The sequence below is a fragment of the Carcharhinus amblyrhynchos genome, chromosome 15, assembly GCF_965287045.1.
Source record: "Carcharhinus amblyrhynchos chromosome 15, sCarAmb.v2.hapA, whole genome shotgun sequence".
NCBI lineage: Eukaryota > Metazoa > Chordata > Chondrichthyes > Carcharhiniformes > Carcharhinidae > Carcharhinus > Carcharhinus amblyrhynchos.
The window spans coordinates 975,755-1,002,696 of NC_137338.1; the positions used below are offsets into that span (position 1 = coordinate 975,755).

The 26,942-nt window shown below is 43.0% G+C and overlaps 1 protein-coding gene and 1 non-coding gene across 2 annotated transcripts in view; one reads left to right on the top strand and one right to left on the bottom strand.

The window, feature by feature from the left end:
• Positions 1 to 26,942, bottom strand: part of LOC145353476 (cell adhesion molecule 2-like) — a 1,377,372-nt gene that overhangs the window by 927,835 nt on the left and 422,595 nt on the right. The gene's annotated exons all lie outside the window — the stretch shown is intronic.
• On the top strand, positions 26,508 to 26,669 carry LOC145353574 (U1 spliceosomal RNA). The gene has a single exon (XR_013888744.1). It is a non-coding gene; the product is annotated as a U1 spliceosomal RNA (small nuclear RNA).

Sequence of the window (26,942 nt, forward strand, 5' to 3'; positions counted from 1 at the left end):
CTGTATTCTAGACCATTCACATTTCTGTTTCAAATGGGTGAGCTGCTGATGGGAAAATAGCAAGTCAGCCTGAAGGTGCCGCACAGAACCTACATAAATATATTTCCTACCAACAATGCAGCTTCAAGAAGGCTAGCATTTTCCTTCATCACTGAAATGTTATCAGGTGGAATAAACAGCGCATGCAATTTCATGATCCATGCTCTCTGCAGGGACTCTTCCTCCAAATTTAGCTTTTCTACCACGCTGAGCTGTATAGATACTACATGATTTTCAATTGAAGTGGGTAGCAAATATCACTATTGGTGAGCTGGAACCAATTTCAGTTCTGTTCCTAAAACAGCAGATATTCTTTATATTTTACTTTCTCTTGTGAAAAGCAGCCACGTATTTCCAATGCAACAAAGTTCCATCTGACACTAGTTGTAGTTATACTGCTGGCATCAAATTAAGACCATTTCTCACTCAGGGTGAAGCAGTGCTGGCTCACATTTCATTACAACATTTCAACCAGATGGATTTTTATAACATTGTTCAGAGTAGCAAAATCGTGATGAACAGCCTGGAGTGACAGGTCAGTCACATCAGAATACAGGCATTTTACTGAAACACACCACTGATTCAGGCTGTTTTCTTTGACTCACGCTCCGTCTGGTGCTTACAAAGCCTTGCACACGTGTATCCCTCCTGTAAAGGTACTGGGTTCCAAAAGACTGGTCACCTAGGGCTTGTAACAAACATTACTTTATTAACTCGCTAAACAGCTGCTCTATGCTTGTACTCTGTCTGTGATCCTGGAACAACTCCTGCGCTTCCGTCACATGACTTCTTAATTAACCGCCTCACTGCGCTATCACATGACTACTCTATCTACACCTCTATTCACCAAATACTAATTAGATTCTAATGTGAAAGAACCAAAACAATAGGGAGAAAAAAGAAAGAAAAGTTCACATTTACATCAGATCTTTATCAAAACTACAACATTCCCCTGCTCTACTTCAAAATATTAGTATTTCAAAGAAGACACTGAATACTGGGGGTATTTTATATCATCCTAAGCCTCATATTATTTTGTCATCCAAAAAGCAGCACTTCTGACAATGCAGCTGCCTCAGTGCTACATGGAATGCTCAGAAGTCTGGATTATAATTTGAAACCAGAACCTCCAGACTCAAAGAGATCAGAGTGTTATCATTTGAGTCAATGCTACTATGGTAAATTGTGTAATTTTTTGTACTGACATGCTCTCAGTAAATTCCTCCCGGGAAGCCAGATAATAATCTGAAAGGGTATGCCCCATTTTCTTTAATATAGCTGAAAGATTTCACAAAGACTTTCAGCCCCTCAAAGAAAGCAAGACGCGTGACACAGAATTGCCATTGGATCAGTCAAATGAATCATACTGTGTTAATCTGCTTGGAACACACTACTATCAAGTTCATTTTCATAAAATGATGCATTGCTGATACTTTGATCGTTTTGTGCGAAAGGCAAATGATCTCTTAGCCAAAAGTTGGTTTTCCAAGAAGGTTTATGTACATATTTAAAAAGAGTTGAGTGATTGCTTTAAGAGCCAGTCACATGATTTGATGGTGATGGCATTAGGATGTTGCAGAGGCTGCTGTTTTATTTCAATTTGTCTTTTGTACAGGAAAAGCTCCTTCAATAAATCTGTTGTTGTTAGTTTGAATCTACGTGTGCAAGCCAAATTTTTTTTCTTAAAACTCACAACCCCTAACATAGTTAAGACATTACAGTTTAGTCATATATATTCACATCCACTTAACAATAGCTTTTAAATGAAAGTTTGCTGTCAAGTAGTAATATCATCCAGGCATTCTAGATACGCAATTATTACAGAAACTGCCAATTTTTATTTCAATTACTTTGTTTTTGATGACATACAAAACCCACCACTGATGCCCTTTTGGGAAGGAAACTGCCTGTTATCTGAACTACATGTGACTCCACAGCTGACACTTAACGCTCTGGAATGGCACTCAGTTCAAGGGAAATATGAGCAACAAATGCTGGTCTTGCCAGCACTACCAACATCCCATGAAAGAATAAAGAAAAAAATAACATTTCCTTTTGAAATCTATGCTGATTATTCATTGTTAAATAATTGGTTTCTAGACATTTTTTGACTCTCGTTTGTACAATTCCATTTTTTCTGACCAATGATTTAAAGAAGACGGATCTACATTTTCCTGGACATGTTTTACATCCCTTTTTAAATACAGAAATACCATTAGCTATCTTCCAAGCATCTGAGGTGCAGGTGGCACTCCATTGGCTGGCGGTGGAACTTCTGATCCTGCTGATGTCAATGGCATTTTGCATTGTTCGCTGGCTATGCAGCTGGGGAACCTGCCCTGGATGGGGCAAAACCGTTGGGGAAACCGGAAGATCTGGAACGCCAGAAAACTTAGCCCACTGACATCTGCCCAAAGGAAATCTGAACTTCTGATGGGCAATTGCCCTGCTGCTGGAACATTCCAAAAAAGCCTCCAATTCTGAGTTGAAAACTTTGGAGACAGTTCCAATTTACTTACCTGGATAGTTACTCAGGAAATGAGACAGCAGTCTCTGGCGACAGATGAGCAGCCTGTTCCAAGAATAATTAGCTATAGAAACAAACAAAAGTGTGACCTATGTAGCATCAGGGTGCATGAGGTTGAGAGAGAGAGAGAGAGAGACCTGGGTCATAAGGCACAACTTCAAAATTTGAAGCTGCTTTGAGACTTGGAGGTTATGTGAACTGTGGAGGACAGTGATAGACTTTGAGAAGATATAGACAGACTGATGGAATGGCAGATTAAATCTGACTTAGAGATGTGTGAAATGATACATTTTACTCAGAAGAAGGGGTACAACTCTAAAAAAAACAGGAGCAGAGGGAGTTGGGTGTAAATGTGCATAAATCATTGAAGGTGGCAGGGTTTATGAAGCGGGGCACAGAGTACAAAAGCAAGTAAGTTATAGACCTTCATAAGTCATTGGTTCAGCCTCAATGGGAATGATGCAAAAATTTTAGAATGGGTGCAGAATTACAAGAATGCTTCTGAGGACAAGAGACTTAGGTTATGTACGTAGAATGGCAAAATGGGGGTCGCCCTCCATGGAGAAGAGAAATTTGAGAGGAGATTTGTTTGATGTGTTCAAAATCATGAGAGATCGGAATACAATAAATGGGGAGAAACAGATCCCATTGGCAGCAGATCGAGAACACTAAGGTTACTGACAAAAGGAATGCACTGTCTGAGCATGTGGTGGAGACAGATTTGGAATGTGATTTTCAAAAGGAGACTGGATAATTATCTGAAGAGAAAAGATTTTACACGGTCACAGGGTATAGGTGGAGGAGTGGGACAAGCTGAGTTGCTATTGCTGAAAATAAACTGAAGGCAGAGAGGTTTAGGATAACCTGGGACTAAAAAGACTAATGGATCAGAATAGGTTAATTTAGAGTGAATATATTATGGTAAAAGTCCAAAGCACCTGGAGTTACAAAGATACTGTTTGCATAGAAACACAGAAAACCAGTGTTATAATGTAAATATATATTTTTAAAATATATTCTGTATTAAAAGTATACATCTTGGCTAATTACACTGCTCTAAGCATGATGAGATATAGCTAAGTAAGAAGAACCTATTTGTTGAAAACAATACAGTGACTGAGAACTCTCTTATCAGTGTGGTTTTAGAAAGTACAAGCTTCCTAGACAGTAGAATGAGTAGAGTAATTCAATTTTCCTATTAAGGGGTTGCTGAGTAGACAGTGGGAAGAGAACTTTTGAACTCTAGGGATCTACGTATTTGGATTGTTAGGAGACAGTGGGAAAAGAACTTGCGAACTCTACGAGCTTACGTATTCTCTTGCTCTCAGGGACTAAAATGTTACTGGCCAAGGGAAATGAATTGTACTAAAATGACCCAGCTGGAGTGAGCAGAGAAGGCAGACAAATGATTTTTGAAAAATGTATAATTATAATATTGATAACAATGCAATTTAGAATAATCTGGGCTCCCCAAATTGTTCCCCTACACGTGTTAACCAGGCTTGGGCAATAAAATACATTCAACCAGAATTACTGTCTCCTTAAGTTCTTTGTATTTGCTGAGCTGCAATTAATAAAGAGAAATCTCTCACATGAAAAGCTCCAACACAGGGCTACGGGGTAAAGGTGGAAGAATGCTGAAAATGTGCTGAATGACCTCCTTCTGTGCTGTGACAATTCAATGATTTCCAGTATAGATATAGTCATGAAACTTGATAAACACGAGGAAGAAAGGATGTGAAGGTTACCCTGGTAGTGTGATCAAGAAGGGTGGGAGGGCGCATGTGTGGACCATAAACATCAACAAAAATGAAGTGGGCCAAATGGCCTGTTTCTGTGTTGTAAAATCTATGTAAAGCTGTCAACAGGGAATATATATAGCATATTGTGTTTTATATCCTCAGGCCATCATGGCCAAGGAATTAATGTTCAGAAGGCAAACTCAGCATGGTATTTAGGGATACTGATGCTGCTTTCATTCCCAGCAACGTTGAGCTTCAAGGATTCTTAGTATCTGTTTATGAGAAAGCTGTGTGCAGGGAATTTTTTTAATAGTATTTTTGTATTTTGTTTGTCAGGGAGCTCCACAGGAAGGTTACTGCCGTTGCCATTGGTGTTCAGTAGCTCAGATACAGAGAGAGCAGTTTGAACCACGCATCCTGGGCCCTGCCTTCCCTCCATCATCCCTTAATCTCCCAGGACTCTGAATTCACAGCCATTCGCAAGCTCTGAACATTCCAGTCAATTTTAGGGCTCGATGTTACCATCAAGTTGCGCCCGTTTTCTGGTGCAAAAACTTGTTAAAGTCAGGCGTGAGGCAAGTAGCATGATTCACGTCCAGCTCTGCGCCAGTTCCCCCTTTACCAAGGCCTGAAAATGGCCGTAATTATTGTCTTAATGGGCTACACGCCCAACCTTACCGGCAGTTCCCCCTTTACCACCATGCACACCTATCCAGAATTGGCGCGAAACAGACATGCTCTCTAGCGCTCCAGTTGGTGAGGAGATAAGTGCCAAGCGTCCGACAGCTCTCTGTTTGAGATTGGTGGGGGTTGGGGGGGTGTCTGCTGCCACTCTGCCTGTGATCGGTCTGGGTGGCACTGGGGGTGGGGGGACAAGAACATAAGAAATAAGAGCAGGAGTAGGCCATCTAGCCCTTCGAGCCTGCCCCGCCATTCAATAAGATCATGGCTGATCTGAAGTGGATCAGTTCCACTTTCCCGCTTTCTCCCCATAACCCTTAATTCCCTTGTCTGTCAGAAACCTATCTACCCGTGACTTAAATATATTTAGTGAGCTCACCTCTACCACTTCAATGGGCAGAGAATTCTAGAGATTCACCACCCTTTGAATGAAGAAGTTCCTCCTCAACTCCGATCTAAACTGCACCCCCCCTTATCTTGAGGCTGTACCCTCTAGTCCTGCTATCCTTTCTAAGCGGAAAGAATCTCTCTACCTCTACCCTATCCATCCCTTTCATTATCTTATACATCTCTATAAGATCCCCCCATCATCCTTCTAAACTCCAACGAGTACAGACCCAGTCTATTTAGTCTCTCTTCATTGTCCAACCCCCTCAACTCCGGTATCAGCCTAGTGAACCTCCTCTGCACTCCCTCCAAGGCCAATATATCCTTCCGCAAGTGCGACGACCAAAACTGCACACAGTACTCCAGCTGCGGCCTCACCAGTGCCCTGTACAGTTGCAGCAAGACCTCCCTACTTTTATATTCAATCCCCCTCGCTATAAAGGCCAGCATTCCATTCTCCTTCTTGATCACCTGCTGCACCTGCAGACTGGGTTTTTGCGACTCATGCACAAGAACCCCCAGGTCTCTCTGCACTGTAGCATGCTGCAGCTTTTCGCCCTTTAAATAACAATTGGGTCAGTAATGTTGTGGGTGTGGGGCAATGTCTGTGGGGGCCAGGGGGAGGCATTATCCGGCCCAGGAGCGATGTGGCAGGGGCCTCGCATTTTATCTTTCATAATAACTGGGAAATCAGAAAAAAGCAATTCAATCTCAAAGAATGGAAAAGGAGAATGAAAATACATGCAGGGTGGAATTTTATGACTTTTTTTCTAAGTACCCAGTTAGCCTGAAAATGGGAGAGTTCCAGATCTGTTTTTCGAGTGGGTTTTCACGCACAATCTTATGCGCTCTATCTCTGAAAAGATGGTCTAGTCAGTTTCTAGCCAGAGAGGCTGTGAGCTGGGCTTAACTCGCCTGACAGCCTGTAAAGGGAGTTATTGAACACATGTAGACTTCTGATCTGCACAAATGCATTATCATTAGCAGGGTTCTAACAGAGAGAGAGCTGTCAGGCAGCTGATACTACAGGCAGCACCTGTAGGTGCACCTCTAGGTACCACCTCCGCACCCCCCCTGCAATCGTGGGGACCCATGGCCCAAGATACAGTCTTTGTTACACCCCTCCACCCAGACTGATCTCGGCAATCCCTCCCTCCCCCACCAATAGCAGGCAGAGTGGCAGTGGGCCTCCCCAACCCCCACTGGCAAACCCCCCTCATGGTCCCATCCCCTGGCACGGCCGCCCCCCTCCATTGGTCCCACCTCTGGTACAGTTCCCCATTGGCCCCGCCCCCAGCACGGCCAGTCTGGCACTGTCCAAGCGGCATCACCACGTTTGCCCTCAGCCTCCCCGGGGCCCTAAATGGCCTCCCTTTCCACCTGGCAAGGTCAACACAACTGTTCCTTGTTCATGGGGAGCAGGCGTTTTCCTCACTGGAGAGAACTTTACAGTGAGGCTGTAAAGGCAAGTGAGTCAGGATGATTGAGTGCCGGGCTCGCTAAGCAGATGTAAAACTGTATTTAAATAAATTAATCAGTCTCCTGCCCATTTCCGGCGAGAGGCTGACCGCACCGGAAATCATAAGATCGCAAAATCGCTAGAGCCGAGAAATTGGGCATGTGATCTCTTAGCTCTTGCGCGATTTACCAACTCGTTCCACCTATCAATGGGCAGGATGAGCTGGTAAAATTCTGCTCCCAGATTTCAAATCAACTTCCAATTCAATAATCATAGGATCCCTGAAGTGCAGAAGGAGGCCAATCTGCCCATCAAGTCTGTACCAACTCTCCGACAGAGCATCTTACCCACGCCCTATCCTCATTATCGCACATATTTACCCCAGTAATTGCTCTAAGCTATACATCTTGGGACACAAAGGGGCTATTTAGCATGGCCAATCAACCAGCCAATCAATCATCTTTGGACTGGGGGAGGAAACCAGAGCACCTGGAGGAAACCCATGCAGACATGTAGAGAATGTGCAAACTCCACACAGATAGTCACCCAAAGTTCAAATTGAACCTTGGTCCCTAGCACTGTGAGGCAACAGTGCTAACCACTGTGCCAACGTGCTGCCTAACAGTGTTTACCTGTAGCAATGGTGCCTACCACTCCTTTGACAATAGGAAAGCAAGATATTGAAGGGTTTTATTGCCTCCAGGCTACATGAATCTATGAACCTCGAGGCTCATTGAGGGGAGTTCGAAAATGTTATGAGTACATAGTAATGTTGTGAATACATAGAGTAAACTGGGATAACTGGATAAAGACTTGGGGGAGGTACAGTTTAAGAGTCAGATACATAAGGTCAGTGTGCAACTGAGTACAGTACTACACTGTGATGTGACAGAAAACATGATCCATGCTCGAGGTCAATATAATGTTGTTCAGAGCCATGTGTAGAAGCACGCATGGAGACAGCTGCAAACTTCAACCTTTACTGTATCTATGTATTGTCTCCAGTTAATATATACTGTTGAACTACCAAAGAGTACAAACACTCCACTAACAATGCCCAAGATTTTACAACATTTACATAATCTGGTCTAAATTTGACTCCAAACTCACAGCAGTGTGGTTGACCCATAGATATAATCTGCAATACCCAAGCAAGTCACTCATTTGTACCAATTAAAAAAACTAAATAAAACACTATTCTAATGGAATGCTGTTTAGATAAATCCAATTCCCACTTATTAACAAAAAAGTAGAATTTCTAGTCACTTTCAAAATATTAACAAAGTTTGTCGTCTTCTAGAATCTTCTGCTTTCTTTGTTGATTTCTTCTGTTTTCATTATGTTCTGTTGATACCATTGCAATTGAGATTAGGCTTTCTTTTAAGACATAAACGTGGCTGTAAAACTGGCAGAAGTTGCTGGCTGTCTCTCTCTCTTCCAAGCTGTGAACAGTGGCAGATGCAGTTGTTGGCAAAGGCAGTGGCTATCTGGCTCTCTGGAGCTCAGAGCTCTTTTATGACCTTCATACCACACCGAAAATCCCTACAATAAGATTGGTTTTCGCTTACCTAAACATCAAATTCAAATCTGATAGGCTGCTGCTATTCAAATGCTAGTTCAAATTGATTGGTTAAAATTCAAAAACATGTTCTGATTCAAATACCTGAAGTCTGTTACCAAAGTAACCCTGCTGTTTTTGCCTCTGATACTTTGTTTCAGTCTGTGTACAGCATGCATCTGCTTCCCTTCAGTATTGAAAAAAAACTACCTTTGCTAACAGAATCATGACATTTTTACAACTCTGAGCATTTTAGAAGTGTTTTTATAACTCTACAAACACTAACTTCACAACATAGTCATACTCACTGAATCATGCCTGGCAGACAATGTTCCAGACACCATCATCACTATCCTTGGGTGTGTCCTGTTCCACTGCCAGGGACAGTTCCACCAGAAGTGTCGGCCCAGTGAAACTGCAACACAGGACTGCCAGCATCCCAAACAACAGAGGCAGCATGTGGCTGACAGGGCTAAGTGATCTCACAAAAGATCTAAACTCTGCAGTCCTGTCACATCCAGTTGTGAATGGTGGTGGGCCATTGACTGACTAACCAGAGGAGGAGGCTCCACAAATATCACTATCCTCAATGATGGGGGAATCACACTTCACAGTGCAAAAGATAAGGCTGAAAGCATTTACAATAATCTTCAGCCAAAAGTGCTGAATTAAGGGGGGGTAGCTACAGGACGGATGTCAGGGGTAGGTTCTTTACCCAGCGGGTGGTGAGGGATTGGAATGCCCTGCCTGCTGCAGTTGTAGATGCGTCTAGTTTGGGGGCGTTTAAGAGATCTCTGGATAGGTTTATGGACGAAAAGGGATTGGTATAGGCTAGTGGGTCATTGTTTTTGTAACTGGTCGGCGCAACATCGTGGGCCGAAGGGCCTGTTCTGCGCTGTAATGTTCTATGTTCTATGTTCTATGTTCTATGAATGGGCTCCTCCTGAGGTCCCCAGCATCACAAACACCAGTCTTCAGCCAACGCAATTCACTTCAACTGATATCAAGAAATGGATACTGATACTGCAAAGACTCATTGTGGCCCACTCACTAGCCTAAGTTGTCTATCACTGAGTCATGCTGTCTCATACCATCTCATAAGAACATAAGAAATAGGAGCAGGAGTAGGCCATCTAGCCCTTCGAGCCTGCCCCGCCATTCAATAAGATCATGGCTGATCTGAAGAGGATCAGTTCCACTTTCCCGCTTTCTCCCCATAACCCTTAATTCCCTTGTCTATCAAAAATCTATCTACCCGTGACTTATATATATTTAGCAAGGTAGCCTCCACCACTTCAACGGGTAGAGAATTCCAGAGATTCACCACCCTTTGAGTGAAGAAGTTCCTCCTCAACTCCGTTCTAAACTGCCCCCCCCCCTTATCTTGAGGCTGTGCCCTCTAGTCCTGCTGTCCTTTCTGAGCGGGAAGAATCTCATTGTTGCCATTCTGCACACACCAGGGACATAAGCAAGGCCTCTGGCTCTAGTGGTGGTTGCGCTCTGCATATCTGAGGCTTGCATCAATGTATGATATCCTGTGCCTGATGAGTATAAATGTTACAGTCCGGTTTATTCACCTGATGCTTCAGCACTGAGGAATAATCCACATGGTCCATATCAACTTTAACAGTGAGTCACGCTGGAGTCAATCTCAGTTGGTACATTTTTCTGTGGCTTCCATGGAATGGCTGTCAGTTTTTAATGTAGGTTTCATACATATAAATGTTCAGGGATATTAAATGTTCCTGGTAGCCTGTAAAGTTATATCATGTCCTAGCTTACAGCTAGACATCAGCTCTACAGTGGTCCCCATTTGTCTGCCAATATTATGCAGAACTATGGACCTAGCTAACACTTAATGACACCTGAAATGCTGCTAGAGGGCAACAACTATGTGAGGATAGTGGTGTGTGTCACGGCCCCAGATGCTGTACGGTTACATGGAAGAATGCTGCTCAGGACCCGAAAGTGCAGCTGGCATGGCTTGCCCAGATCCATGAGGCAGCTCTCTGATTGGCAATCGGTGTAGTTACATGATCATGAGAATGCCAACAGCCTGCCTGGTTTCCGTCTGGATATTTGAGACTTCTGGAAGATTCTTCAACAATAGAGCCAATTCAATGGCTTTCTTTAGATCCAAATTGGGTTTTGCCATTTTTTTTGAACCATCACATTGTTAATTGGATAGACCATACTATTTCACAACATGTCATTCAGAGGTGGCCCGAACTCACAGTGTTCCATCAATTTTCACAGCCAGGTCAGATGCTCGGTAACAGATTCCCTAGGAGTTTGCCTTGCCATGTTAAAGTAGTATTGCTGATGTATCATGCATGGTTTTAGGTTGTAACAGCCTTTAATCAAGTCCACCAATTAACTAAAGGTTTTGGGGTAAGGTGCATTCGAGTCAGTCAGACTTTTTATTACTTTGAAGGTTGGAACAACGCATGACATCAACAAGATCACTTTCAGTTTCTCGTTCCCCTCAATACTGTTGGCTCTAAGTACTAGGCTTGCATTATAGGTTTCAAGTTTACCAAAAAGAAGTATTTTTTCTGGAGGATTACTTGATTTGACTGAAGAGGTGGTGCAAAGGAAAGAAAGAAACCCCCTTCCCATCCTCATTGCCAATGTAATCATCTTACCAAGGCCAATTTTCTGTCACCAATCACTCTTTATTAAGAATGATTTCGGACTGCTGTTCGGCAGTTACAGAGTGCGGATCAGCCATGAGGCCTTTCACTAGCAGCCTGAGCGGACCAGTTGGTTTTAAAATCTCGCCGTTCCTTCCCTTTTGGACGGGCGTCGACTTATCTAAAAGGAGAGTTTATAATCTGTGAGGCCCCTGGGGTGATCTACAGATGATTCCCCATGACCATCATAACAACTACCAATGTTATACTGTTCAGCTGCCTCAGCCCTTCCTTTGGATTTGTATTCTCCCTTCACCTGAACCCTCTGCCCATTCCTCACACTCACCCCATCAGTTTACAACACACTAATTAAATCTCAGCTGGAGTATTGTATACACTTCTGGGAACCACAATGTGGGAAAGATGTGAACACACCGGAGAAAGTGTAGAAGAGGTATACAAGAATGAAAAGAGGAGGCTAAGAGGATATTTAATAGAGATGTTCAAAGTCATGAGGGGGCTGGATGGAGCAGAAAGGGTGAAACTATTCCTGCTCATAAGAAGATGGAGAACGAGAGAGCAGAGAATTAAAGTAATTTGCAAAAGAAGCAAACCTATGGTGAACTTTTTTTATCCACACAACGAGTAGTTCAGGTCTGGAATGTACTGCCTGGCAGTATAGTTGAGGCAGGTACAATCGAGACATTCAAGAGGGTACTAGATGATTACTTAATAGAAACAACGTGTAGGGATAGGGGAAAAGGCAGGGAATGACATTAAGTCATGATACTCTTTGGAGACCGATGCAGACACAATAGGCCAAATGGCTTCCTTCTGAGCTGTAACAATTCTGTGATTTTGAGTCTACAGTTTGAGTTATACCATTTGCCAGGGCACTCGTCTCAGTCCAGTTCAAGTGGAGTCGATCCCAACAGAATAGCTCACTCTTCCCTGAGTCTAATGCCAATACCCTAGAATTCAAAACCTTTTCTTCTCACATCATTCTTTTAATTCTCTAAGCCACGCATTTAATTCTCTAATCCATTTCACCCTGTGTGTGGCTCAAGTAACAACCCAGAGGTGATTATCTTTGCTGTTCTGCTCTTTAACTTGGTCCTTAATTCTTCAAATTCCTCACAGAACATCATTCTTGGTTCTGCTTATGGCATGGACAATAACAGCTGGATCCTTCCCCTCCTTCAAATTCAGTCACAAGGTGTCCTTAACCCTGGCACCAGGTAGACAACATAACCTCCAGAATTCCCAGTCATGGCTGCAGACAACAGTTTTGATCCCCCGATTTTGCTGTCTCCTACCTCTACCACATTCTTCTTCCCTCTCCCTGACTTGAAAGGTATCCTTCACCATGGCACAATGGCCACTTTACCCATCCACTTTGCAGCCATTCTCATCTGCATAGGAAATGAGCATTTTATACCTGTTGGACAATGTCAAGGGCTGAAGTTACTCCATCATTAATACTGATTCCCCTTACCTGCCTGACTTGCAGGCACATTTTCCTGCCCTGTTGACCAACACAATGCTTCCATCTAACCTAAAGATGTGACTGCTTCCAGGTAACTTTTCCTTCCCTGATGCCCCACAATGTTTGCAACTCAGACTCCAGCTCAGCAATTCTGATCAAAGATGCCTAAAATGGAGACACTTACTGCAGATATGGTTGCCTGGGATTGCAGTGCCTTCTACAGATTCCCACATGCTGCAGTCACAGCTCACTACTGGCCCTATCATTTCTATCCAAATGTACTTATTTAATTAGTAAATGAGTTAATAATTTACACAGATAAGGTAATAAAAATTTCACACATCTAGCTTAGAGATAAAGGTGGAAAAGTCACCAACTACTAGAAACTGAAAAAACTCAAAAATAGAACACCCTTTTTAAACTCTACACCAAATTCTACTGGGACAAGATTCACAACTATACACTCTGTCTACATAAGAACATAAAACAACTGTTTACTTCTTAGTTCAACATCCATGGGAGGAAGGTTAAGTTTAAACATCCTTAAAATTACTTTAATGGCATTATTGATAATTGATAAAATATTTGAAACATCACATCAGCCCCGGTTTTTGCTACATTGGTGGCACCCTTTGGGAGAGGTAAGGCACCCTTTGGTAATGTTAAAAGTAATGATTGTGCATAAAAAGTGAATAAAATCATTGGAACTGTCAAACTGTCAAAGAACTGTCAAGCTATCAAAGACCTGTGAAGTTGTCAAATCACAGAAAAGGTGTGTTGGCAATGGAGAGACTAAGGGCAAAGACTAATGGCTTGTGGCAGCATGCATTAATATGAATTGGCATGGGGCTATAAAGGGCCATAGAGATAGGGGACATTGTGGGGGAAGGGCATGGGTTGGCCTAGGGGGAATGGAATACTATGGGAGGTGGGTGGGGGCATGAAATAGCATAGGCTGGCATGGGTGGGGCTTGGAGAATATGTGAGCGGGGGTGGGTGCTGTTTTCGATTTATTTTTTATTTATTCAATACAATGCCAAAGTAGCCTATTTACCCTGTCCTTCAGCGTCCAACATCCTCTGCATTTGTTCCGAGTATTTACAATCCAGCCTCTCCTCTCCAGACTGAAAATTCAGCCTGCAGGTGCCTATCCTCCTGTCTCCGCACAACTAATTCAAGAGTGAACATCTGGGCCTTCCTTTCCCTTTCAGATAAGGGAAGCTCATGTTTCAAGGTGGAGGGGGCAGGAAATATTTTCTTCATCAGTAAATTATTCTGAGATGTAACAGTGAAAATGCTGAGAATATTAAATATCCAGGGTACTACAATTTAAAAAGTAAATGAACAGAGTTACCGATGCATCGAAAGATTAGAAGTCTCATCCAATTCTTGGTTGCTAATCATTCATTTCATCCACTGTCAAGTGTGGATATAGCTCATCGTATGAATGTATTAATAATGTATAATCTGCAGCCCAATTTATATAATGGCATGCTCATATTTTTCACTTTTTGAGTTTGTCATTTTATCTTGTTCTCAGACAACCAAATGCAAAAAAAATATGCTGGATGACATTACAGAGTACAAGGCAGGAACGTAAATGGAAGTGTCAACAACAAAATTTATTAAAATTTACTTCCATTAATTAATAAATTCAAGCCTACTCTTCAAATAATTGTAGCTGTAAAAAATGTATCATTCGCTGCGTAATCACATCTCTAAATGGATGACTGCTCCATAGGCAATTTGTCATTCATTAATTTTAGCCGCTCACTTCCAGATTCCACTGCATCAGTGATGGATTAAGGATCTTCCTGTATGAGTCTGAAGGCTAAAGAAAACATTCAATTTCTCATAGATATACAATATGGTGAGAAATTGCTATCTATACTGTAGATGTGGTCAGTCACTTCAGCATGTGAAAAAACCAAAATAATTTTTGAATCCTTGACTAAAGTAGAGTCACGTCATGTACATTTATACAAGCATTTAGCATCTTTTCCCATAAAATACATTAATTTAATCATTGTTCTTTTGAACTCTTCTACTTCTTCAAAGTATGAAAGACACGTCCACCATCAGTTATAAGTGTCCTTAATTTTTTTCTCCTTTGTTGGCCAGACAAGAGTATTTTATTTGGGAAGACAAGGTACTAAAGGTGGGAGAGTAGTGCTTTTTAGGTATTATCAGTTCTTACAACACAACAGATTAGGATAGTTACAACCAGTCCCCAGGCGAGGGTTCCCAAATTTGACATCCTGAGTGAAGAGGAATGAACTGGCTCTCTTTCTTTATTCAACCCATACTATCCTGTCTGTCAGTGAGGTAGCTATTGTGCTGAGGTTTGGAACAAACTTCAAGTGGAACGTTAACATCCCCAAGAATCTTATGATTTTCTATTTTATGGTGGGAATGTGAGCTTGGCTACAGTTTGTAATTTGACAGCCCAGGAAGTATCTGTCCTTAACCCATAGTGTGTCCAAGATAGGTCATATTCACTGTAGCAAATTTCACCACTACATCAGCTAACTGTACTCTCCAGAAAAGGATTTCATGTTTCTCAGGTGTGACTGCACGTTAGAAGATCACCCAAATGCAATACACAATTGGATAAATCTGCCATTACTGACTTCATTAGCCTTTGAAAGGTAGCTGGGTCGACACAGTGGTTACCACGACTGCCTCACAGCACCAGGGACCTGGGTGCAATTCCGGTCTTGGATTACTGTCTGTGTGAAGTTTGCACATTCTCCCCTTGTCTGTGTAGGTTTCCTCACAATGCTCTAGTTTCTTTCCACAGTCCAAAACTGTGCAGGTTAGGTGGATTGGCCACGCTAAACTTTCCCTTATATCCCAAGATGTATAGGTTAGGGGAATTAGCGGGATAAGTATGTGGGTTACGGAGATTGGGCCTGGGTAAGATGCTCTCCAGACTTGCTGGGCCAAATGATTTTCTTCTGCATTGTAGGGATTCTATGGAGGTGAACATAGAACATAGAACATTACAGCGCAGAACAGGCCCTTCGGCCCACGATGTTGCGCCGACCAGTTAAAAAAAACAACAATGACCCACTAACCTAAACCAATCCCTTTTCGTCCATAAACCTGTCCACAGACCTCTTAAACGCCCCCAAACTAGGCGCGTTTACAACTGCAGCAGGCAGGGCATTCCAATCCCTCACCACCCTCTGGGTAAAGAACCTACCCCTGACATCTGTCCTATAACTACCCCCCCTCAGTTTAAAGCCATGCCCCCTCGTGCTAGATTTTTCCATCAGAGGAAAAAGGCTATCACTATCCACCCTATCTAAACCTCTAATCATCTTATATGTTTCAATAAGATCCCCTCTTAGCCGCCTTCTTTCCAGCGAAAACAACCCCAAATCCCTCAGCCTCTCCTCATAGGATCTCCCCTCCATACCAGGCAACATCCTGGTAAACCTCCTCTGCACCCTCTCCAAAGCCTCCACATCCTTCCTGTAATGTGGGGACCAGAACTGCACACAATACTCCAAGTGCGGCCGCACCAGAGTTGTGTACAGTTGCAACATAACGCTACGACTCCTAAATTCAATCCCCCTACCAATAAACGCCAAGACACTGTATGCCTTCTTAACAACCTTATCTACTTGATTCCCAACTTTCAGGGATCTATGTACACATACACCTAGATCCCTCTGCTCCTCCACACTATTCAAAGTCTTCCCGTTAGCCCTATACTCAACACATCTGTTATTCCTACCAAAGTGAATTACCTCACATTTCTCTGCATTAAACTCCATCCGCCACCTCTCGGCCCAGCTCTGCAACCTGTCTAAGTCTTCCTGCAAACTATGACACCCTTCCTCACTATCTACCACACCTCCGACTTTGGTGTCATCAGCAAATTTACTGATCCACCCAACTATACCCTCATCCAGATCATTAATAAAAATCACAAACAGCAGTGGCCCCAACACAGATCCCTGAGGCACACCACTTGTAACCGAACTCCCAATTGTGATTCTCCCAAAAAAATTCTAAGCATCGAATTTGCGTGAAAACTGGAGTAACTCCAGCGGTTTTTTTTCATGTGATTTTCAGAATCTCTGACACTCTAAGCACTGTAGCAGGCCCGAGCGGGATTCTCTCTGAAAACCAATGGACAGGACCTAATCCCAATCGCGAGACCGGCAGCATAGCGTTGAGCAGGCCACTGCACATGTGCTGATTTCTGCTCTAACACATTGGCACATGCACAATAGGCCCGCACTGTCGGCCTACTGATCACTGGCCAGTCCTGCAACCTCCCATTGCTGGCATTCTGATGCCCCCACATTCCCCCTGATCGCCAGCCTCCCAGGCCTCTCCTGATGTTGTTCCCCACCCCCCCCCCAACCCCTGCTCCCTGCTGTCAGCCCGGATCTCCCAGATCCCACCCTGGCTGTCCCGACAACCCCCCTGACGGGATGGCCAGCCCCAATCGCCCCCTTCCCTCCCTCTGCCCGCAATCCTTTTGCAGAGTGACATTAGGACCCCCGCTTCACCCCCCCCTCACCTCCCTCATCGGTCATTCCCTCTCGGCACAGCCTGTTCTGGTCCAACCCCATTGGCACTTCTCAATGCCAGGTGGAAAGTGCCAGTTCACCCCTTGGTCACTGTCAGGAAGCCAAGCTGGCACTGCCAGGTGGGCACTGCCCCTTGGGTGCCTTCTTATTCCTGACTTCTGGGGTGGGCCTCCATGGCCTTTGTTCCCTCAAGCAGGATCGACCACCTATTCCCCACTAGTGGGGATCAGGAGTAGACCCTGCTGGACTAAACCACTCCAGGTCGGGGGGGAGATGCTAATTGCCTGGAGACTTCGGTCCTGGGCTTGTTAATGAAACTTAAATTCAAATTTAAATATTACAATCAGCTCTGCACCAATGTCTGGCACAGAGCTGATGACACTAAACACCTGGAGCCTGAAACATGTGGGGGTCTGGGCCAGTGGTCATCCCACTATACAGCTTTGGCTGATGTCTCTGAGCCCACTGCACTGCTAGTGCAGTGCTGCGGGCTGGGAGAATCACCCCAATGATTTTGGAGTCCAGATGTCTTAACTCAAAATGGTATAAACCAATAAAACGTTTGTAGAAACTTGTAACATTTTAACAGGACAAGGTAGATGCAGGAAGGATGTTCCCAAAACAGTCCAAAACCAGGATTGAAGTTCTAAGGAAGCAGGATAAACCATTTTGGAGATGAAGAGAATTTTCTTCACCCAGAGGGTGGTGAGCCTGTGGAATTCACTACTACAGAAAGCATTTGAAGCCAAAACATTGCATGTTTTCAAGAAGGAGTTTCATTATATATATATAGTATATATCTCCTGGGGTTAATGGGATCGAAGGAGTTAGGGGAAAGTGAGAACAGGTCACTGAGTTGGATGATCAGCTATGATCATAATGAATGGCAGAGCAGCCTCCAAGGGTCAACAAGGCTACTTGTACTCCTATTTTCTATGTTTCCATAACTCATCTGAAGTTATGAGGATGGAGATTTCCTTCACACAGGCAGTTGGGGAACTGCCAGCAACGCTCGAGTAAGTAAATCTATCTTTGTAATGTAGGCTGCTTTATCTATTCTTTTTATGCAGTCTTCCAGATTGCTAACAACATGCTGTCTGTTGCAAAGACTGTTACTATGCAAATTAGTTTGTCTGTTGGTGAGCCTGCTTCTGGAACACATGTATTAGCTTTTACAGGTCTAATTGCTGGTTTGGTTATGTCTAGGTTACCAGGGTTTACAACTTTGTGGCTTTCCTTGCTATTTTCCCCAGGATTTCTGCACAGTCTGCCTTCTTTTGGACAGATTCTCCTTTCTTCTCTTTTGCATTTGGAGGAGTCTTCCTGGGCCATACATCCTTGGACATCATTGGTGTGGGTGCAGTTCTTGCATTACCTCCAGGTGGCTTATCAACTGGCTGAGACATCACTCTAACTCATCAAGGTCAATTTGGAAACTTTTCTGTACCACATTTAAATTTGCCATAAACTGGTCAGCAAAATCAATTACCGGCTTCCTAGCTAGGGTCTTTGGATTTGGAGAGGGCATTTTTCTAAAATGATCCATATTCTCTGGAGCATTACTGCCCTAGAGATGCAGCTCCTGCTACGCTCTTTACTGGCCTTTCAAATGGGGGAGGTATGTTACTTATTAGGACTGGCGTATTTTAAAATCTCTTGGGTCTGCTTCCAATTTCAGAAAGGCAGGTTTGGGGAGTTAGACCTCATAAGAACATAAGAACATAAGAACATAAGGCTGATACCGGAGTTGAGGGGGTTGAGCTATGAGGAGAGGCTGAATAAACTAGGCTTGTACTCGTTAGAGTTTAGAAGAATGAGGGGAGATCTCATTGAGACGTATAAGATGATGAATGGGATGGATAGGATAGAGGTGGAAAGACTCTTCCCGCTCAAAAAAGACAGTAGGACTAGGGGGCACAGCCTCAAGATAAAGGGGGGGCGGTTCAGAACGGAGTTGAGGAGGAACTTCTTCACTCAAAGGGTGGTGAATCTCTGGAATTCTCTGCCCGTTGAAGTGGTGGAGGCTGCCTCGCTAAATATTTTTAAGAAGCGGGTTGATGGGTTTTTGATAAGAGAAGGGATTAAGGGTTATGGGGAGAGGGCGGGAAAGTGGAACTGAGCCACGACAGATCAGCCATGATCTTATTGAATGGCGGGGCAGGCTCGAAGGGCCAGATGGCCTACTTCTGCTCCTATTTCTTATGTTCTTATGTTCTTATGAAATAGGAGCAGGAGTAGGCCATCTAGCCCTTCGAGCCTGCCCCGCCATTCAATAAGATCATGGCTGATCTGTCGTGGCTCAGCTCCACATTCCCGCCCTCTCCCCATAACCCTTAATCCCCTCTCTTATCAAGAACCCATCAACCCGCTTCTTAAAAATATTTAGCGAGGCAGCCTCCACCACTTCAACGGGCAGAGAATTCCAGAGATTCACCACCCTTTGAGTGAAGAAGTTCCTCCTCAACTCCGTTCTAAACCGCCTCCCCTTTATCTTGAGGCTGTGCCCCCTAGTCCTACTGTCTTTTTTGAGCGGGAAGAGTCTCTCCACCTCTATCCTATCCATCCCATTCATCATCTTATACGTCTCAATAAGATCTCCCCTCATTCTTCTAAACTCTAACGAGTACAAGCCTAGTTTATTCAGCCTCTCCTCATAGCTCAATCCCCTCAACTCCGGTATCAGCCTAGTAAACCTCCTCTGCACTCCCTCCAGGGCCAAAATATCCTTGCGCAGGTGCGGTGCCCAAAACTGCACACAGTACTCCAGCTGCGGCCTCACCAATGCCCTATACCTCCTTTTGATTTAAATCAGGGCAAGGTACTTTTCTCACTAATGCAGTATCTAACTGTTCTGAGAAATTTCCTGGGATCTATCTTCTAAAAATAGAAAGGTTTCAGACAGCCAGACCTCCTGCCCACCCAGTAGGGATATAAATTTCCTTCTTTTTATTTTAAAGTGTTCCATCTGGTTTGTGACCGTCTTGTTCTTGTGCTCTCTTGCAACTTTGGGGACACTTCAGTCACAGTGGTTGGGCTAGTTTTGGTTGCTGTGTCCTGTGGCTCTTCAGATGAGTGGGACATCAACATCACTTTCCCTGGTCCATTTGGGAACTTCCCTATTTCCAATTTAAATTTGTCATGAATGCATTAATTAAACAGAAAATTGGGTCCCCTCTGCTGATCTGGGAATTTGCATTCTCTTAACCTGTTCCATGTTTCCTGGAAGTTAATTGAGGAAACTAGCATGTACTGGTTGCTGCTGTGCCTGGGTTCAGCTAGTCCCTTTGTTCAAAACAAATAAATTCAGATATCTTCAGTGTGACAAGCACTGCAGTGAGAGATTTCGGTGAGCTGAGGGCCTTTGGTAAGAAGAGTGGAGAAACACTTTACTTTTTCACTCAATAGCAATTGATTCTTGCTCCACTCAGTAGAAGAAGCGAGCTGTTTGGTGACTATCTGGTGAATATTCAGTAAGTGGTCATGGCTATTGTATTCCTAGGTTTTAAAATATAAGAGGAATTTGTGATAAGATTAGTAAATATATAAGAGGAAATAAATAATTGAATAAAACAAGCAATTAATTAAGCTCATAAGTTAGGCAGGTCGGATGATGCTTCATGGCTGCATCATGTGGGAGAACCTGGGTACCAATGTGATCCACAGCAAGCATGTCTGCAATAATTGTCTGCAGCTCGAGGAATTTTGGATCAGTCATTGAAGTGGCGGCTGAACTATGGAAGCTGCAACACATCAGGGAGGGTGAGAGTTACCTGGATGCTTTGTACCGGGGCATGACCACACTCCTTAGGATAAGGTCTTCTGATTTGGAAGGTGGTAAGGACAGGAGGGTGTGACTGCAGCTGAGGCAGTAAGGGTACTCAGAAGGTAGGAGTGTTAGCCTTTGCAACTGTCCAATGGGCTTGAGATTTTTTCAGCTTGCTTGGATGAGAGTGGGTCTGCAGAGCAGATGAGCTGACTGACAATGGCACTGTATCACAGGAAGCTATTCAAATGGGCATGAGCAAGTGGGAATGTAGTGGTCATAGTGGGCAGTGTAATAAGGGAGAGTGACACCATTGTCTGCAGCAAAATGCAGCAGTCCAAATGGCTATGCTGCCTGGCCAATGCCAGAATTCAGGATATTTGCTTAGGGCTGGAGAAGAACGTAAAATAGGAAGGGGAGATTCTACTATTGTGGTCCATGTAGGTACTAACAACATAGGCAAGTCAAGGAAGGAGGAGCTGCATTGTCAGTATGAGTAGCTAGGCACTAAATTAAAATGCAGAACCTCAACAGTAACAATTTCTATATTGTTACCTGAGTCACGTGTAAATTGGCAAAGGAAAAATAAGATTAGAGAAATGCATGGCTCAAAGACTGAGGGACACTGGCACCAGTATTCGGAAATATAGGATCTGTACCATTGAGACAATCAGTAGATGAACTGTCCTGGGGTTGGTGTGCTTGTGAGCTGCATAACTAGGGAAGTAGAGAGGATTTTAAACCAAATAGTGGGGGAAAGGGATTACATTTAGGAAGATGCAATAAACCAAGAGCAGAGACAGGGCAAGTGACAAAATTACTAATATGGAAATTCACAAACAGACAGTAACAGGGAGGAACAGAGTACAAATCTAAGAGTAAATCAACAGAGAAGGCTAGGCGTTACAAAAATAATAAAAGGACAAAGCCAAAGGCTCTGAATGTGAAAACACTGACATTTGAAACTAAACAGATGAGCTCATAGAGCAAATAGAAATAAACAAGTATGATCTGATACCCATCACTGAGACATGGCTGCAGGATATCAGAGGTTGGGCGCAATATAATGAAGGGTATACAACATTTAGGAAGGACATCGTGTTAGGAAAAGGTGGAGGGATGACTCCATTAATGAATGATGGTATTAACAAATTAAGGAAGGAAACCAGGCTGTAGAGTGATTAGGGCTGTGATGGAAAATGATAAAAGCAAGAAGTCACTTATGGGAGCAGTGTAGAGGTCCCAAATCGTAAATACAGGGGAGGAGAGAGCGTAAAGAAAAAAATATGGGAGAAAGGCATAGTGATAGTCATGGGGGACTTTAATCTACCTATAAAATGGAAAAATCAGGTGGGAAAGATTGCGCACGTGAAGGTGAAATGAGATCAGATAAATTTATAACCTTACTGGAGGTTTGCTCGGTGGCAGTGACCATACATTGAGTTAATGCACATGGGATTGCAGGTAATGTCTTGAGATGGATAGAAAGCTGGCTAGCAGATAGGAAGCAAAGAGTTGGCATAAATGGGTCTTTTTCTGATTGGCAGGCAGTGACTAGTGGGGTTCTGCAGAGATCTGTGCTAGGACCCTAATTGTTCACATTATATATTAATGATTTGGAAGAGCAAACTGAATCTATTATCTCCAAATTTGCAGATGATCAGGTGGGAGGGTGAGCTGTGAGGAGGTTGCAGAGATACTTCAGTGTGATTCGCACAGGCTGAGTGTGTGGGCGTATGCAAGGTAAATACAGAATCATGTGGATAAATGTGAGGTTATTTACTTTGGTAGCAATAACAGGAAGACAGATTGAGAGAGGTGGATATTCGGTAAGGCCTTGGTGTCCTCATGCATCAGTAGCTGAAACTAAGTGTGCAGGTACAGCAGGCAATAAAGAAGGCAACTGGTATCTTGGCCTTCATAGCGAGAGGGTTTTAGTCCAGAAATATACAATTGCATGTTTTACTGCAATTGTATAGGACATTGGTGAGGCCACACCTGGAGTATTGTGTGCAGTTTTGGTGTCTTTATCTGAGGAAGGATGTCCTTGCTATAGAGGGAGTACAGCAAAGGTTTACCAGGCTGATTCCTAGGATGGCAGGTCTGTTATATGAGGACAGACTAAGTCGGTCAGGATTATGTTCACTGGAGTTTAGAAGAGTGTGGGGGATCTCATGGAAACCTATAAAATTCTAACAGGGTTAAACAGGATAGAGCCAGAAAGAATTTTCCCAATGGTGGGGCAGTCCAGAACTAGGGGTCATTGCTTGAGGAGAAGGATAACCTTTTAGGACTGAGGTGAGGAGAAATTTCTTCACCTAGAGAGTGGTGAATGTTTGGAATTCACTACCACAGAAAATGGTTGAGGCCAAAACAATGGCCGGAATTTTACTGGCCTGCCTGTCACGGGAATCGGAACAGGGGAGGGTGGACAATGGAAAGGTTCGTTCCTCGGGTAGAATTTTACAGTTTCACTACAAGTGAGACCGTAAAATCAAACCAGTGTCTGATTTTCTGAAGAAATTAGATATTGCTCTTAGGGCTAAAGAGATCAAGGGGGGAGAAGGGTGATCAGTATATTGAATTTGATGATCAACCATAATCATAATGGATTGTGGAGCAGGCTCAAAGGGTTGAATGATCTACTCCTGCTTCTAGTTTCTATGATTGAATTTCACATTCGGTCTGAGGGAGAGAAGAGTGGGCCAAAGCCTGTCACTTAGAACTTAAATAATTATGAGGGCATGAGAGTGCAGCTCGTTAAAGTGAACCAGTAAATAAGGTTAAGTGTTAGATCAATAGAGCAGTGGTAGACATTTAAAGAAATATTTTAGAAAACAAAGAATAAATATGTTCCAATGAGAAATGAAAAATCCAAGGGGAGGACCCATCATCCGTGACTAACTAATGAAGTTCAAGACAATATCAAACTGGCACAAAGTATCTATTTAGTTCCTCGACCATTTCTTTGCTGCCCGCAACTACTTCTTACCAGTGGTTATTACTACCAGCGTCATTTTTCAGCAGTTGAACGTCCATTCTTACCTCTCTCTTACCCTTTATATATCTAAAAAAATTCTTGCAATATTCTTTTACTTACTGGCTAGCTTGCCCTCATATTTCACCTTGTCCTCCCCTTATTTCTTTTCTTCAGTTATCATGTGTCAGTCTTTAAAGACTTCTTCCCATTCATCCTCACCGCACTGTATGCTTTTTCCTTCGCTTTAATGCTGTCTCTGACTTCCCTCGTCAGCCGTGGTTGTCTTGTCTGTTAGAAAGCTTCTTCTTCCTTGGGATGAAAGTTTGATGTGTCTTCCAAATTACTCCCAGAAACTCCTTCAAGGGAGTGCAGTGAAGGTTTACCTGGCTGATTCTGGGGATGGCAGAACTGAGGCACGAGGAAAGATTGACTAGGTTACAATTGTTTTCACTGGAGTTCAGATGAATGAAGGGGGATTTCATAGAGACTTAAAATTCTAACATGTCTAGACAGGGTAGATGCAAGAGGGGTGTTCCCGATGGTGGGAGAGTACAGAACCAGGGGTCACAGCCTGAGGATTCAGGGTAGACCATTTAGGATAGAGGTGAGGAGACATTTCTTCACCCAAAGAGTGGTGAGCTGTGGAATTCATCACCATAGGAAGTAGTTGATGCCAAACATTGAATGTATTCAAGAGGCGGCTGGACATAGCACTTGGGGCAAATCAAAAGTTATGGGGAAAAAGCAGGATTAGGCTATTAAGTTGGAAGATCCGCCATGATAGTGATGAATGGCAGAGCAGACTCGAATGGCCAAGTGGCCTCCCCCTGCTCCTATCTTCTATGTTTCTATGTCTAGATCCCAACAATGTGCTGCTTCTTGCTTCTTTTGCTAATCACCATAATCAGTGCCCTCTGCTTCTGTACCCTCTGCCAACAGGAACAATTTCTCCCTTTCTGCTCTGTGAAGACTCTTCATAATTTTGAACATCCCTATCAAATCTTCTCCTAATATTCTCTTCTCCAAGGTGAACAACCCCAGTTTCTCTAGTATGTTCATATAACTGAAGTTCCTCATTCCCAGAGCCAGTGGTAGTGATCTGGAATGCAGTAACTTACAATAACGTAAAGGAAGGAAAATTCACTGATTCTGAAGCGAAAAGATTTGCAGGGTTGCAGGGAAAAGGCAGTGAGACTAGCTGAGTAAGTCTTACAGAGAGCTTCATGAATACAATGGGCAGAATGGCCAACATTTGTAATCATTCCATGACTCAATGAGTTTTACATTTTCACCTGTGAAGGCAAATGGTTGACCACCCTGTAATGCACACACTATCAATAAACATTTGGGATTTGAGAGTGAGCACTATGCTGTGTTATGAACAAATAAATATGTATTTATCTATTCTAATAGCTATTCTTGGTTTTGATAGCATGGAAATTACTGTAGCATCTTGTGTCAGGCAGCTATGGAACTTTAATCCGTGATCAATTGGCTGTGAAATGAGTATTCCTACTCAAATTGTACAAACACTTAGCTTATTAATAGCAAGGCTTGTTTAGAGTGCAAGGTGATCAATGAAATTAAGAATACTTTGTTCTTTGAAAACTGTAATTTCCAGATACTTGCAACAGATATTTTTGAAAAACTTTGGAAACATAAAATTACACATTATAGACATCCCAAATGGGATATGTTCCCAATCAAGAATGGAATACAGCATCATGATATCGTATCAGTCGTGCATGAGAAGAGTTTGGTGCTAAATATCTACCCTTAGGCTAGCTTCCAATTAGTTGCTTTAAACTGTACAACAGGATAGGAAGGGTCACTTTGATAAATGTGTAGATACTTCAGCTTAGAAGGTAGGCTCTCTCATAACAGCATTTGTTGTCAATCCCTATTAGCCCTAAGAGCATTATGCAACAACAAATAGAGTACAAATTAAATGCCAGTCGAATCAGTAAGAAGGACCCACTGCAGGTCATTTGAATTGGTTGAATTTTTGATCATTTCCATTTGCTCCTGGTGTCAGCCAACAAATTATAAGATCTTTTCACTTTAATTTCATAACTTACTGTGGTGGCATTGAACTCACAAGGCATTGTTTGCAATCCATTACCAATGATCATAAGATTCCCAGAGCCATTTAGTATCTCATGATCCTGTGCATGTTAAATAACTAATTCAAACTAGTTTAAACTAAAAACTAATTCCAGTTAAACTTTTATTCCAAAGTGCTGTCTTTACTGAATTGTGATATTTCCTCCATAAAATATGCAAAATCAACATGCCCACTAGACTGAGACCAGTAAATTTAGTAATGGATAACTGTCTGTGGGAGTTTTTGGTCCAACTTGAATGCACCTTTCATTGCAATACCGTTTCACACACATAAACACACTTACTCACACAGAGGAAATTCTGTAGTTTTTTTATCACTTCTAGATAAAGAAACTATTAAAATTAACAGCTAATTTCCCTATGCTCTAGTAATCCTGTCACTCTCATTTCAAACATTCGGATGTTAGTGATATGTTAACATAACTTGTTTTGCTTTTCTTTCAATTTTATTCCGACTTTCCACTCCTTTGCCATCAGTAAAATTATTGCAGGAAGTGAACCTAATGCCTGAGTTTATAAGAAGGGTCTATTTACTTGCCTTAGAGCCATGCAACATAAATTCTCTAGAATGGTTCCTTGGATAACTTAACTGGCAGGGGAGAGTCAAAGATCTGGCAGGTTGATCTCCCAGGGTGAGGTTATTCCATTGCACTCCGGATGTGCTGGCGTCTACAATGTCCCAAATGTGGGATACTCGACTGCTGAATTTGTGGTGGTGGGGGCTCCATTTGCGCTGTCTCCTGATTTACAAATCAAAGAATAGATTTTATATTTATTTTTCTCTATCGTTGACCAAATAAAGGTGCCAGCAGTAACTTTACTCTGCTGGCCACTATTCTCTTTTGGGGTTGGCACAGTGGTCAGCACTGCTGCCACACAGCTCCAGGGTCTCAGGTTCAATTCTGGCCTCGAGTGATTGTGTGGAGCGTGCACATTCTACCCATGTCAGTGTGGGTTTCCTCTGGGTGCTCCAGAATCGGCTGCCGTCGGTGATGGTGGAGGCAAATTCGATAGGG